The sequence below is a fragment of the Podarcis gaigeae genome (genome assembly GCF_964106915.1).
Source record: "Podarcis gaigeae genome assembly, chromosome: 9".
NCBI classification, from domain to species: Eukaryota; Metazoa; Chordata; class Lepidosauria; order Squamata; family Lacertidae; genus Podarcis; species Podarcis gaigeae.
In genome coordinates, this window is record NC_139685.1 from 78,354,148 (window position 1) to 78,367,731 (window position 13,584).

Here is a 13,584-nt window from a genome sequence, read left to right on the forward strand (position 1 = left end):
GTGAGCTGCAGAAATGCCAAATCTTTCAGAGAGCACCTTCCCCGGGCGAAACGGAGTTGGCAAGTCGGCTTCAGCTATCAGATGCAAAGTCCATATACCACCATGGCCTGCATGCTCATGGCCCCCAAAATAACAGAAACAGCTGAACCAGAATTTTGCAGAAGTCCAATCCTGGATGCCCATCCACATGTTTTGGACTACAATGCCCATCAGCACAGCTGGGACTGATGGGAGTTGTAGTCCAAACCATCATAAGAATATAAGAGCTGGCTGCTAGGTCAGACCAATGGCCCACCTAGCCCAGCATCCTGTTCTCAAAGCGGCCAACCCTACGCCTGTGGGAAACCAACAAGCAGGATTTGAACTCAGGAGCCATCTCTCTTTCTGAGGTTTCCTGCCATTGGTCTTCAGAAACATTGACTGTGGAGGCAGGGCAGAGCCATGTCTGGATAGCAACCATTGCTCCTCCGTGAATTTATACAATCTTTTTAAAAAGCCACCCAGGTTGGTACCCATCCCTGCCTCTTGTGGCAGTGAGTTCCATTGTCTGTGCTGCATGAAGAAGTCCTCTATCTGTTCTGAATCTTCCAACCTCACCTTTGGACGTCCACCAGTTTGCCTGTTAGGAGAGGGAGGAAAATCTTTCTCCATGCTGTGCACAGTCTGGGAAACCTCTATTCCAGGGGTCAGCAAACCTTTTCAGCAGGAAGCCGGTCCACTGTCCCTCAGACCATGAGGTGGGCCAGACTATATTTTGAAGGGGGGGAAAGCATGAATTCCTATGCCCCACAAATAACCCAGAGATGCATTTTAAATAAAAGGACACATTCTACTCATGAAAAAACATGCTGATTCCCAGACCGTCCGCGGGCTGGATTTAGAAAGCGATTGGGCCAGATCTGGCCTTAATTTGCCTACCCATGCTCTATCCCAGGGGTCAGCAAACTTACCGCGCCTCGGGCCGTTGTCTCCAGCGCCGATTGCGTGGCAGGCCTGAGGGCGGGAGAGTGCGTGCCCATACGCGTGCGCACACGCTATTTCCCACGCACTTCCAGGTCAGAGGACCACTGGAAATAGAAGAAGAGTTTGGATTTGATATCCCGATTTATCACTACCCGAAGGAGTCTCAAAGCGGCTAACATTTTCCTTTCCCTTCCTCCCCCACAACAAACACTCTGTGAGGTGAGTGGGGCTGAGAGACTTCAAAGAAGTGTGACTGTCCCAAGGTCACCCAGCAGCTGCAGGTGGAGGAGCGGAGACGCGAACCCGGTTCCCCAGATTACGTGACTACCGCTCTTAACCACTACACCACACTGGCTCTCATAGCCTGTGCGCATGTGCACGGGCCTCCTCCGACCTGAATGTGCACCGGAAATAATGCTTGCACATGTGCAAATAACACTTGCGCATGTGCACAAGCGATTTCCAGTGCTCCTCCAACCTGGAAGTGGGCAGCTGCGCAGCGCCGGTAAGAGCGGGTGGCGGCAGCGGGTGGTGGGTGTTGCTGTGGATAAACGAGTCCCTTGGGCCTTATCCGGCCCGTGGTCCTTAGTTTGGGGACCCCTTCTCTATCTTGTTGCCTCTCCCTTTCGCTAAGGTAAAGGTAAAGGGACCCCTGACCATTAGGTCCAGTCGTGGCCGACTCTGGGGTTGCGGCACTCATCTCACTTTACTGGCCAAGGGAGCTGGCGTACAGCTTCCGGGTCATGTGGCCAGCATGACTAAGCCGCTTCTGGCGAACCAGAGCAGCGCACGGAAACGGCGTTTACCTTCCCTCTGGAGTGGTACCTATTTATCTTCTTGCACTTTGACGTGTTTTCGAACTGCCAGGTTGGCAGGACCAGGGACCGAGCAACGGGAGCTCACCCCGTCGCGGGGATTCGAACCGCCGACGTTCTGATCGGCAAGTCCTAGGCTCTGTGGTTTAACCCACAGCGCCACCCGTGTCCCTAAACTTAGAAGTTCCAAATGCTGCAGCCTGTCTTCTTGGGGGAGCCACTCAGGAGGGCACTGGGAGAGCATTCCAGGCCAAGGAGAAGATGGTGAGTCTGCCAAGGTGAAGGAGGAAAAGGTGCAGAGCATTCTGGGATGGAGACAGAGGTGGGGAGGGCAAGACCTGTCCAGCTGAGATCTCCAGAGAGCAGCAGCGTTAGGAGAGCGGAAATGATAATAATAAATAATAATAATAATAATAATAATAATAATAATAATAATAATAATACTTTATTTATACCCCACGCAACTGGCTGGGTTTTCCCAGCCACTCTGTGGAAAGGATAGCAAGTGATTTAAAAGGAGGAGGGGGGGGCACAGAATTAGATAAAACAACAGGAAGGATTCGAAACCTGTGGGGCCAGAGATTCACAGACGACTGGTAGAAATATACGAATTATTTGAAGAGCAACTGTAATCAACAAATGATGCTAGTAGGACTACCTACAAGAAGTTTTGTAAGGAGAAATGTATGAAACATTGCAAAAGTAGAGGAAGAATAGAGATATCAGTTATGAGTTAAATGTAATTGTGGAAGTAAAGAAATGTATATTTAGTGAAGAGATTGGAAAATTTTCAGATGCGATTGGTGGAAGTAAAAAAAAAATGGTATATGATATGAAAGTATGTTTAATTACTGTTGAAAATGATATGTCGAAAAACCAATAAAAAAAATATAAATGAATAAATGAATAAAAGGAGGAGGGGAGATGAGAGGGAGGCTGAAAAAGTGGACCAAACAGAAAATAAAAAAGAGAGCCATAACCAACGCATCCCTCCCTGCTCAGCTGCCCACCTGTCAATCATCTGGTGCACCACTCACACCAGGTGACATATTCCCCCCCATCCCATTTTAATTCTGCAACCTGACTCTGTGATTGAATCCCAGCCCCAAAAACACAAAACGACAACCATCTGGAAGCACCTGTAGACCCCTGTGCTGTTCTCTGCCTCTCTCCCCCCTCGCTTTTCCCTTCGCCAACCCCCCCCCCCCATCCCACAAGCGCTTCCCTACCAGTTCATTAGCTTCCTTGACATCCTGACTAAACGTTTGGGGATTTTGCCCGCTGAGCGGATGCCCCCCCGGGCTGGGGGGAGTGGGGGGCGGGCGCCGCAGCATCTGGGGCACGGCTAGCCCACGCCAGGGAGTCACATTCAATTGCTGCTCTTCTGATCTGAGGCGACAGGGAAGCAGGCGGCAAAGGTCAGAGCCTGGCGCCTTTCGGCAGAAAAGGCAGGGCTGGGGGGGCAGGCAGGGAGGAGGGAGGCAGGGAGGGGGGCCAGGAAGCCCCCTTGCTTCCCCCCCTCCCTCCCTTCCCCATCCCTTGTCCTCTCCCCAAATGGGAAGGGCACCAGCACCCAGTGCCAGGCCTGCGTTCAAAATCCCAGTGCGGAAGGCAGTTGGCACACAAGTTGGCAATGCGATCTTCTTCCTGGGCTGCCGCAAGTCCAGAATTTCCTGGACACAGCCAGGATTCGCTCACTGGAAATGGCACCCAGGCAGAATTTTCAAAAATGGCAGCCCATATCAGTGTCGATTGGGGGGCAATTTGGCTTCATTTTTCTTTTATTCTGAGATTTTCAACAGCTTTCGTGTCTGGATTTTCACATTTTTTGAAAACAGCAAGCCTGTTTCCTTCCTTTATGCAGGTGACTCTCAACACACATTCCAGGAATAGTGTGTAATGCCAAAAGAATAAAAACATTAATGATAATTTTATGATTTATACCCCGCCCACCTGGTGTATAAAATAGTGTACAGTCATACCTCAGGGTACAGACACTTCAGGGTGAGATTTTTCGGGTTACGGACACACTGAAACCCGGAAGTACCGGAACGGGTTACTTCCAGGTTTCAGCAGTCGCACATGCGCAGAAGCGCAAAATTGCGCTTTGTGCATGCGCAGAAGAGCAAAATTGCAACCCGCGCATCCACTGTATATTCAAAACACATTGGGTGCAATGGTGGGTAGAATTGCCAAAGCCTTTTTCCCCTGAACGGCTGCCCCCTTTTAATTTTTTTCACTTGCCAAGCATGTAAAGGGGCAACACAGTCATATGGGTAGGGTAACAACAACAACAACAACAACAACAATAACTGAACATGCACAAGTTAAGTACATGTAAGTTGTGAGTTACCAATAATGTATTCCGCCCCATGATATACAGTATTTTAAACCACCCTGTGCTCTTTGAATGGAAGGTGCTTCAGAAATTTAATAAATAATAATAGTTTGCCCGCCAAAAGGAGCCCCTTCTTTCCTCCCTGGTCACACAGAGAGTCACATTTTTATGGCTCACAAAGGCATTTCCCCAGGCCAGGCTGATAGAAAGTAACCCAGGTTTGGTCCTCGGTTTAAAAGGACTTCCTTTCCACCCGCCTCTTGGCCCCATTTGGTGCAGAATGCTGCGACCAGATTGCTGGTCTGGCCGAGAACATGTGACCCCATCGCTAAAACAGCTGCACCGGGTTCGAGGTTCTTGTATTAATTCACAAAGCCCTGAACATTTGCGGTCCAGAGAATGTCAGGGACTGCCTGAACCGTTATAATACGCGTTCTGTATTTTTTATTTTGTATGTTTCCGTGGTCATTGGCCAAGGGGTTGGGCAATTTCAAGTGTTTTTTAAAGTTGTTGCACACTTTGTTCGGGGTCCTCACCTCCTTGCAAGTGGCCGGTGGGGGGTGGGGAGTCTGTTGCAACAGGAAAATATAGTTCTCCTTTGCTTTCCTTCTACTGCTTTCTGCCTCCACTCGTTTTCCTCTGACCAGTATCGAACTTAGGGGACCCTGAACCCCTTGATGGAGATCTGGGCAGCAAAAGCCAACCCCAAATGTTTCTAGAACATAGCTTTGAAGGGGATTTAAACCAGTTCATGAAATGTTTCCCTCCACGGAGATTAACCCCCGATAGCTCAGTGGAGCCTCCAAGTTCAGAGGCGGTCTACCTTTGGCTACCAGAGGCTGGCTGCAGACAGGGCTATTGCCTTCCTGCCTGGATTGCGAGCTTCCTGGAAACATCTGGCTAGCCAAGGAGGCAGGATTGGAGAGACCTTTAACCCGACCTTTAATGGCTTTTCTGACGCCATTAATCGATTACCATTGTTTTAAAACAGCTGTGCTGACTGCCAGCTCATTTCCAGCCACAATTCAAGAAGGGTGTTTAAAGCCCTGAAAGGCCATCTCCTTCTTCACAGACCCTCTCGGAGGCTGAGATCAGCAGAGGGGGGGTACTCTTGGCAGTTCCCCCGCCCTCAGAGGCTTGGGGTGATGGTTGTCCAGGAGGACAGGGTCTTCTCTGCGGCAGCCCCTAAGCTATGGGTCTCCCTCTCCACAGAGGTGCACCAGTATACCTGAAAGAGTGTCTCCACTCCCATTGTTCAGCCCAGACACTGAGGTCCAGCTCCGAGGGCCTTCTGGTGGTTCCCTCCCTGCGAAAAGCAAGGTTACAGGGAACCAGGCAGAGGGTCTTTTCGGTGGTGGCACCTGCCCTATGGAACACCTTCCCAGCAGATATCAAGGGAATAAACAACTATCTGACTTTTAGAAGACATCTGAAGGCAGCCCTGTTTAGGGAAGTTTTTAATGTTTAATGCTGTATTATGTTTTTAATATTCTGTTGGAAGCCGCCCAGAGTGGCTGGGGAAACCTAGTTAGATGGGCGAGGTATAAATAATAATAATATTACTGGTATTTATTATTATTTTTACTATTATTGCACAGGATGCTGAAGACACAGCTCTTTGAACACTGGAGATGTCTTTAGGACGGGCCTTACTTTTAGGATTGCAATTTGGTTTACACTGTTTTTGATCTTGGGTTTTAACGCTGAAACCTGCCCGGAGACCTTTGGGTGAAGGGCCGATAAACCATAATAATGATGGCAATGATAAAAACGATTAAATAGTAATCGTACTAATGATGATGGTTTTAAAAGAGTCAAAGAATCGCCCCGCAATTCAAGAGGTGTAATGTTGCAGAGAGATCCCTCTTGGGTCACAACACTCAGGTCATGGGCTAAAGAAAAAGCGTTAAAGAAATGGAAGCAGGCAAAGAGGGAAGAGATATGCTGAGAAGCAGACAATTCACTGGAAGAAAGTTCACCTCTGTGGTCCTGCATGCACAAAGAAACGTCCCTAAGTCGGCATTCCTCGGGATTTCTTTCTTCAAAGTTCTGGCGCCTCGTTCCACCCGTCCAACTTTCACGAGATTTCAGCTCCCCAGCTTTTGGCATCCAAGAAGGGGCTGAGCCCTATGGAAAGTCTCCCGGTCTGCCAGCATGTGGGATTTCAAACCCTCTGAGCCCTTGTATTCCACAGGTGCCAGGACCAATGGCAAAGGCACGTTCAAATTGCTGGTGGTGATTTAGGAAGCGTGCAGTGCGCCTCCCAGTTCAGGTGAAAACAGCCAACAGCAGCCCTGTTCCAATATCGGCATTGCAGGGCTGCAATTTAACCCTCTTCCAACGGTTCTGCCCCTTGAGCACCAAGCTCATCCTCTGCAGGTTGGTCCTCCAGGCTTCCCATCCCATTCTTCTCACCGGGACCTGATCCCAACATCCAACAAACTTGCATCAACCCAAAAGTGTTCCTCTTGTCACAGAGATGGCAGCCTGTGGGTCCTCTGGTGGCATGGCTAAAAGATGCTCGAATGAGACTTCGGGTTCCCAAGGCCCGTCATTTGGGGCAAAGAGAGGAAACTGCACATCCAACATTGCACCTCCCATTTCTCTGCCTCCGTGGTCCATATTCAGAATTTCAGGTCGGGGTCCATTCCGCCCATCCTTTGTCGCCTGTGGCGTTCACCCTCCGTAGCCATGGCCGATTCACCGTAAATGTGGAGGATACTTTCCCATTGTGCGGAAGCGTATTCTTTGAGGCTTCCTCTGAATTCTTTTTGCTCTCGTAGCCTGAATCTGGTCAGCTCTGAAACAACAACAGAAGCAAAACCAGAAGGGAGCAAAACGGAAAAGCCCAAAGCACTGTCGAAATGCAGACAATTCCCTTCTACGTGTTTTCCATGCTAAAAGGCAAAAAACAACAACAACATCCCACTGTCACGACGAAACAGTACAAAGCCACCTTCTGTCCCCCTTGCACCCGAGTCCAGGTATTTCTCTCACTTTATTCAGACTCGCCTTCCCCTCCCTCCCTTTCCACCCGGACGAAATGCGCCTTGGAAGCTCTCCTTGCCGCTTGCTCTGGGTGGGCGGCGCCAGGCACAGTATTTGGGTCACTCAGCACCACTTAGAGTTGGCGGCATCAGCAATGACCCTCCAGGAATCTCTGCCCCTTGGAAGGCCACTCCATCGCTTGCCAGTTCACAGAGGGCCAAGAACCACCCAACGGATTTGATGGGGAGCAGGAGTTGGAAAGTTTGTGAGCAACTAGCATGTGATTAGCATGCGTGCATGTGGTAGTTGTTTATGCTCACATCTGCATGTTTGCACACAACCCCGGCTTGCGCTGCTCACATTTCTCTTGAGCAGTCCTCCTCTGACTGGAGTCTACCTTGTCGATGAAACATTAGTCAAAGTATTGCAGAGGAAGAAGCAGGGAAATCCACCTGCAGTTGTGAGGAGGTCATGGAATCAGAGAGACGGAGGAGACCCAAAGACTCATCTAGTCTAACCCACTTCAAGGCAGCAATCACAGCTAAATGATGTCATGTAAATGAAACAGGCTGATGGCAGTCATCTTTCTGGTTTGTCTAGTTTCTCCAACATTTCCCCCTTCTGTACTAAAGGCTGGCTTGGATTAGGCATGGCGGCCCCAAAATACGAGTTCTGCCATCGACACCTGTATTTTTGCATGCAACCGATCCCTCTGGGTTTCCACAGTCAGCACCAGCGGGGGAATCCTGAGAGGGAAACGACCCTTCCCAGTTGGTAAACAGCAGGCAGCAAACACAAGAACATCCATTTGTGGAGGGACATCTCTGGGGAGGAATCTGGGGCCTCGGGCCAAGACGATTTATCCGAGCAGCATGCAAAACCATCTCCCCACGGCAACTGCACTATACTGAACCACATTCAGGGCTGCTGCTATTTCCACCAAAGTCTGAGGTTGTTCCTAAAAGGCTAGGTTTTTTTTTTAAAAAAAAAACCCTTTATTGATTAAAGACAATAAACAAAGGACAAATTCAAAGCGCAGACAGCGAAAGGATTCAGAGGTCAGGAGCTGCAAGGACTGTAATGGATCCAGAATGAAATCCCATCATGAGTTTAGTTTAAGAGGAGGAGGAGAGTGGAGATAGCTGGTTCCTTTGGGAAGAAAGGCGGGATATACATTTAATTAATAAAATAAAGAAATGAACAAGGAGAGAGGCAGACAGTGGTTTTTGCAGCGAATTGAACGGCGGTTGAGAGAGGCGATTGCTGCTTTTGAAGAGGACATGCATCCGATTATTTGCTTCTTGGTAAACGGGTTTGATGGGAATAAGTATTGCTTCAAAAAAACTTCCTGCCTGCTATGGGGAGATCCACTCCCAGCTGTTGGGGACTCCTGGTCTTCTCTAGGCAAACCTCCAGAGGGGTTTATAAACAGCCCCACTAGTTCATTGCAGCAAAACCCATGACACCTTGAAGGCCGACATATTTGCAGTGGTGCAAGCTTTAGTTGGCAACAGTCTACTTCATCGGATACGCAAAGCGGACTCAAATATATATCTGTATCCCATGGGAGGCCAAATGCATAAGAAAAACTGAGGTATGCCAGTCGGGTGAGCCCCAATCCAATGCAGACCACAGAGAGATGCAGGATTCCTGGATGACCCACTCTCACCACAGCCATGGACAACTCTTCTGACAGAAGAGGCGAGGCGTTTCCACCCCCAAAATACTGTGCATAAGACAAAGATGAACGGACCTTCTCCAAATGGAAGCAGAGTCAAGAGGACCACCTGAGCGTTGGGAGCTGTTTGCCCCTGGGATCCGTTACGGAGGACAAGATCATGAGACCACCCTCCTTGGAGGTCTCCAAGCCAGGCTGCTGGGGGGGGGGTGAGGTCCAGGATCCTGTCCTTCAAAGGACAGAGGTACAACAGGAGATCCACAGGTCTTCCTTCCAGTCTTGACATCCCTGACCGCCAAGGAAACTCCTTCCAGGGGAGGGAAGCCAGGATGTTCTGGGTCCTTTTTATCCAAAGCACCCTGGAAGTCTGAGATAAGAGGACTTACCTGAGTGTTGCTTCTCCAGCTTGCTCAGTGCTGGACTGAAACTTTGTCCCAAGTCCGAAAAAGGGGGAGCAGAGCGTCCTGGGGGGGGGGTCTCTCTGCCGCCGCCTCCTCCTCCCAGCGTTCCCATCACATGGGACAGACAGGCTGGTGCCAGAGGACTCAGGGAGTTAATGAGGTGGAGAATCGGGTGGTGACGCCTGGACTCTCCTGTCCCCCCCCCCCCATGCACACGGCTGGCTGTTCTTCCTGGGGGGCCTTAACCCTTGCCCTGCCACTGTTCCTGTGTGCAAGTTGGTGGGGGCAAGGAAGCCGAGCTGGAGTCCTCAGTGAGAAAGGCAGGACTGTGCTGGGATGGGAAAGGGGCAGAGATCTCGCCAGCACGCATGGATATGAGAGAGAGAGAGAGAGAGAGAGAGAGAGAGGGAGGCCAGGCTGCGCGGGAACGCCGTGACATCTGTGGCTCCTAGGTTCATAAGAGCATAGAAGAGTCCGCTGGGTCAGGCCAACAGCCCTTGCAGCCCACTGCCCTGTTCTCCGTGGGAAAGCGGTGAGCAGAATTTGAGACAACTCCTGCGCTTTCCTGCAACCGGTGTTCAGAAGCCCCTTGCGGCCTCCGACTGAGGAGGGCAGAGTGTGGTCATTGTGGCTAGGAGACATCACCAGACCCGGCACTCAGCTAGGTAAAGGTAAAGGGACCCCTGACCATTAGGTCCAGTCGTGGCCGACTCTGGGGTTGCGGTGCTCATCTTGCTTTATTTGCCAAGGGAGCCGGCGTACAGCTTCCGGGTCATGTGGCCAGAATGACTAAGGCACTTCTGGCGAACCAAAGCAGCGCACGGAAACGCCGTTTCCCTTCCCGCCGGAGCGGTACCTATTTATCTACTTGCACTTTGACGTGCTTTTGAACTGCTAGGTTGGCAGGAGCAGGGACCGAGCAACGGGAGCTCACCCCGTCGCGGGGATTCAAACTGCTGACCTTCTGATCAGCAAGTCCTAGGCTCTGTGGTTTAACCCATAGCACCACTCGTGTCCCCGGGACTCAGCTATACAGCTGCAAATACAACGTTTCAAGTGTGTTTCAAGTGCATTGTGCAAATGCGACAATAGATGGCAATGGTGAGCTTATGGTAAATTCAATGTATTTTTCAAAACACTTTTGAAAGTGGTGGTAGTGGACGTGCAAGATAACAAAAGCATTCTGGGAAATGATATACAATGAGTTGAAAAAAATTGTTTAAGATAATTTTTGTGGAAAAATCAGCTTTTTTACTATGAATTTTAGATGCAGAAATACCAAAGGAGCAGAAAATATTATTTATGTATGCGACCACAGCAGTGTGGATAATACTGGCCCAGAGATGGAAAGAAGATAAAATCCCAAACAGAGAGGAATGGCTGATGAAGATGATGGACTACGCCGAAATGGCAAAAATGACTGGGAAAATCAGAAACCAGGAAGGTAGAAACTTTAATAAGGAATGGCATAAATTTACAATTTACCAGTACTTAAGAGAACACTGTAACAACTACAAACTTTGGCAGGATTTGAGAAACGCTTGTAATGTATTAAAAGCTAAGGTAAAAATGTATTGTTTTAAGAAAAATAAAGAAAATATATGATGCAGTAGAAAAAGTTTGATAACGGAAACCATGGAGGGGTGGAGGGAAGTCTAAGGATTCAGAAAATTCTAAATGTTTATGATGATAATGATTACTGTTTGAATTCAAATGCTTAGCGTAAAACTGAATAAAAAAGATTATTTATTTTAATTTTTTTTAAAAAAAACATTTTCATAGTGTTTTTATATGTGTCTTGATTGCACCCTGATGCACATCTGATGTTACAGGTAGCTTGATACAGAAGAGACAGCCAAGCCATGGTAAGATTTTGGTTTTTCTAAAGATCCGTCCCTTGGAAGGCGGAGCAAAGTTGTCTTCTGAAGGAGCGTCTCCGCCCCCATCATTCTACCCGGACACTGAGGTCCAGCTCCGAGGGCCTTCTGGCAGTTCCCTCACAGCAAGAAGCCAAGTTACAGGGAACCAGGCAGAGGGCCTTCTCGGTAGTGGCACCTGCCCTGTGGAACGCCCTCCCACCAGATGTCAAAGAGAAGAACAACTACCAGACTTTTAGAAGACATCTGAAGGCAGCCCTGTTTAGGGATGCTATTAATATTTGACGAATCATTGTATTTTAATATTCTGCTGGAAGCCAGATGGGTGGGGTATTATTATTATTAATAATAATAATAATAATAATAATAATAATAATAATAATTCTGCTACTCCAGAGAGTAGAGTCAACAGCAGGAAGAACTTCCTGACGGCAAGAATGCCTTTGTGGTGGAAGAGTTTCCCTCGGAAACTGGGGGTGAGGGTCTCCTTCCTTGGACATTTCTAAACAGAGATTGGATGGCCAACTGTCAAAGATTCTTTAGCTGTGGTTCCTGCATCATAGGGGGCTGAACTACATGACCCTTTTGGGCACCTTATACAGTGAGGGGGGAAAGTATTTGATCCCTTGCTAAATTTGCCCGTTTGCCCTCTGATGAAGAAATTACCAGTCCATAATTTTAATGGTAGGTTTACTGTAGCTGTGAGAGACAGAATAACAACAGGGAAAACCCCCCCAGAAACCCAGAAGACAAAAGTCAGAGTTTGATGTGCATTATAATGAGTGAAATAAGTATTTGATCCCTTTGCAGAAGCGGAGAAGCGAAGTTACAGGGAACCAGGCAGAGGGCCTTCTCGGTGGTGGTGCCCACCCTGTGGAATGCCCTCCCACCAGATGTCAAAGAGAAGAACAACTACCAGACTTTTAGAAGACATCTGAAGGCAACCCTCTTTAGGGAAGCTTTTAATGGGCTATTGTATTTAAATATTCTGTTGGAAGCCGTCCAGAGTGGCTGGGGAAACCCAGCCAGATGGGCGGGGTATAAATAATAAAATTATTATTATAGATGCAGGTTGCAAATGTAGAAATACTGACGGCAACTGAATCAAGTTCTTCTTTCAGGCATGCTGGGCCCATGCATTGAGCTTTCCTGTGGGGCTCAGCAGAATGGAGGGGATTCCTGGAACGATCAGGTCAGAAGCATTTAGCCGATTTCCCAGTGCTGCCGGTGCAGGACCACTCGGATGTCAATGAGCAAGGCTGCCGGCCCAAGAGCAACACAAGAACAGAAACCCCTAAGAGGAGCCCTGCTGAATCCGGCCAATGGTCCGTCCAGTCCATCACCGTGTTCTCACAGTGATCAGCCAGATGCCCCAATGGGAAACCAGCAAGCGGGATTCGCACTCTGTCCTCCTGCAATTTCCAGCAACTGGACCTCAGGAGCATTGGTGCCTCCAGAGCCGGGCCAGCCTGGCTAGTAGCTGATAATAGCCACCTCCTCCATGAATTTCATAAAATCATAGAACTGGAGAATTGGAAGGGACCCCAGGGTCATCTAGTCCAACGCCCTGCAATGCAGGAAATAACAGTTAAAGAATTCCTGTCGATGGTCATCCAACCTTTGCTTAAAAACCTCCAAAGAAGGAGAGTTCTTTGGAGTCCCCCCCCCCCCCCAATTTCGTTGTTCTGTATGGGACAATGACAATAAAGATTATCGTATTGTATTGTATCGTTCACTACCTTCTGAAGGAGTCTGTTCCACTCTTGAACAAGTTTCTTTCTCTTTCTCTTTCTCTTTTCTTTTTAAATTTTTATTTTCTTTTACAAAAACAGTAACCAAAAATTAAACAGCTCTTACCGTCAGTTCTTCCTGATGTTGAGTTGGAATCTCCTTCCCTGTAACTTGAAGCCGTGGGTTCGAGTCCTCCCCTCCGGAGCAGCAGAAAACAAGCTTGGCTCCCTCTTCCACGTGGAAGCCTTTCAGATATTTTTTGATGATGGCTCTCTTATCTCCTTTTCTCCAGGTGAAAACTACCCAACTCCTTCAGCCGTTCCTCATCAGGCGTGGTTTCCAGTCCCTTGGTTATCCTGCTTGGAGCCTGTTTCCCATATCAGCGCTGGGTTTAGGACAGTGCGGGAGGTTCCCCCTCCCAGGACTCCAAGCCGAGAGACTGCAAAACAAGAGCAATAGTAATTGTTATTATCATATAATAATAATAATAATAATTTATTATTTATACCCCGCCCATCTGGCTGAGTTTTCCCCAGCCACTCTGGGCGGCTCCCAATCAGTGTTAAAAACCGTACAGCATTACATATTAAAAACTTCCCTGAACAGGGCTGCCTTAAGATGTCTTCTGAACGTCAGGTAATTCTTTATCTCTTTGACATCTGATGGGAGGGCGTTCCACAGGGCGGGCGCCACTACCGAGAAGGCCCTCTGTCTGGTTCCCTGTAGCCTCACTTCTCGCAATCAGGGAACCGCCAGAAGGCCCTCGGCGCTGGATCTCAGTGTCCGGGCTGAA

General features: G+C 48.7%; 1 long non-coding RNA gene across 1 annotated transcript; it reads right to left on the reverse strand.

Annotated features, from left to right (window-relative positions):
• Positions 1-752: 752 nt before the first annotated feature.
• Positions 753-8,137, reverse strand: LOC310853038. The gene is made up of 2 exons (XR_014568515.1): positions 6,096-8,137; positions 753-1,067 (listed from the first exon to the last, which is right to left on the reverse strand). It is a non-coding gene; the product is annotated as an uncharacterized lncRNA (long non-coding RNA).
• Positions 8,138-13,584: the final 5,447 nt, after the last annotated feature.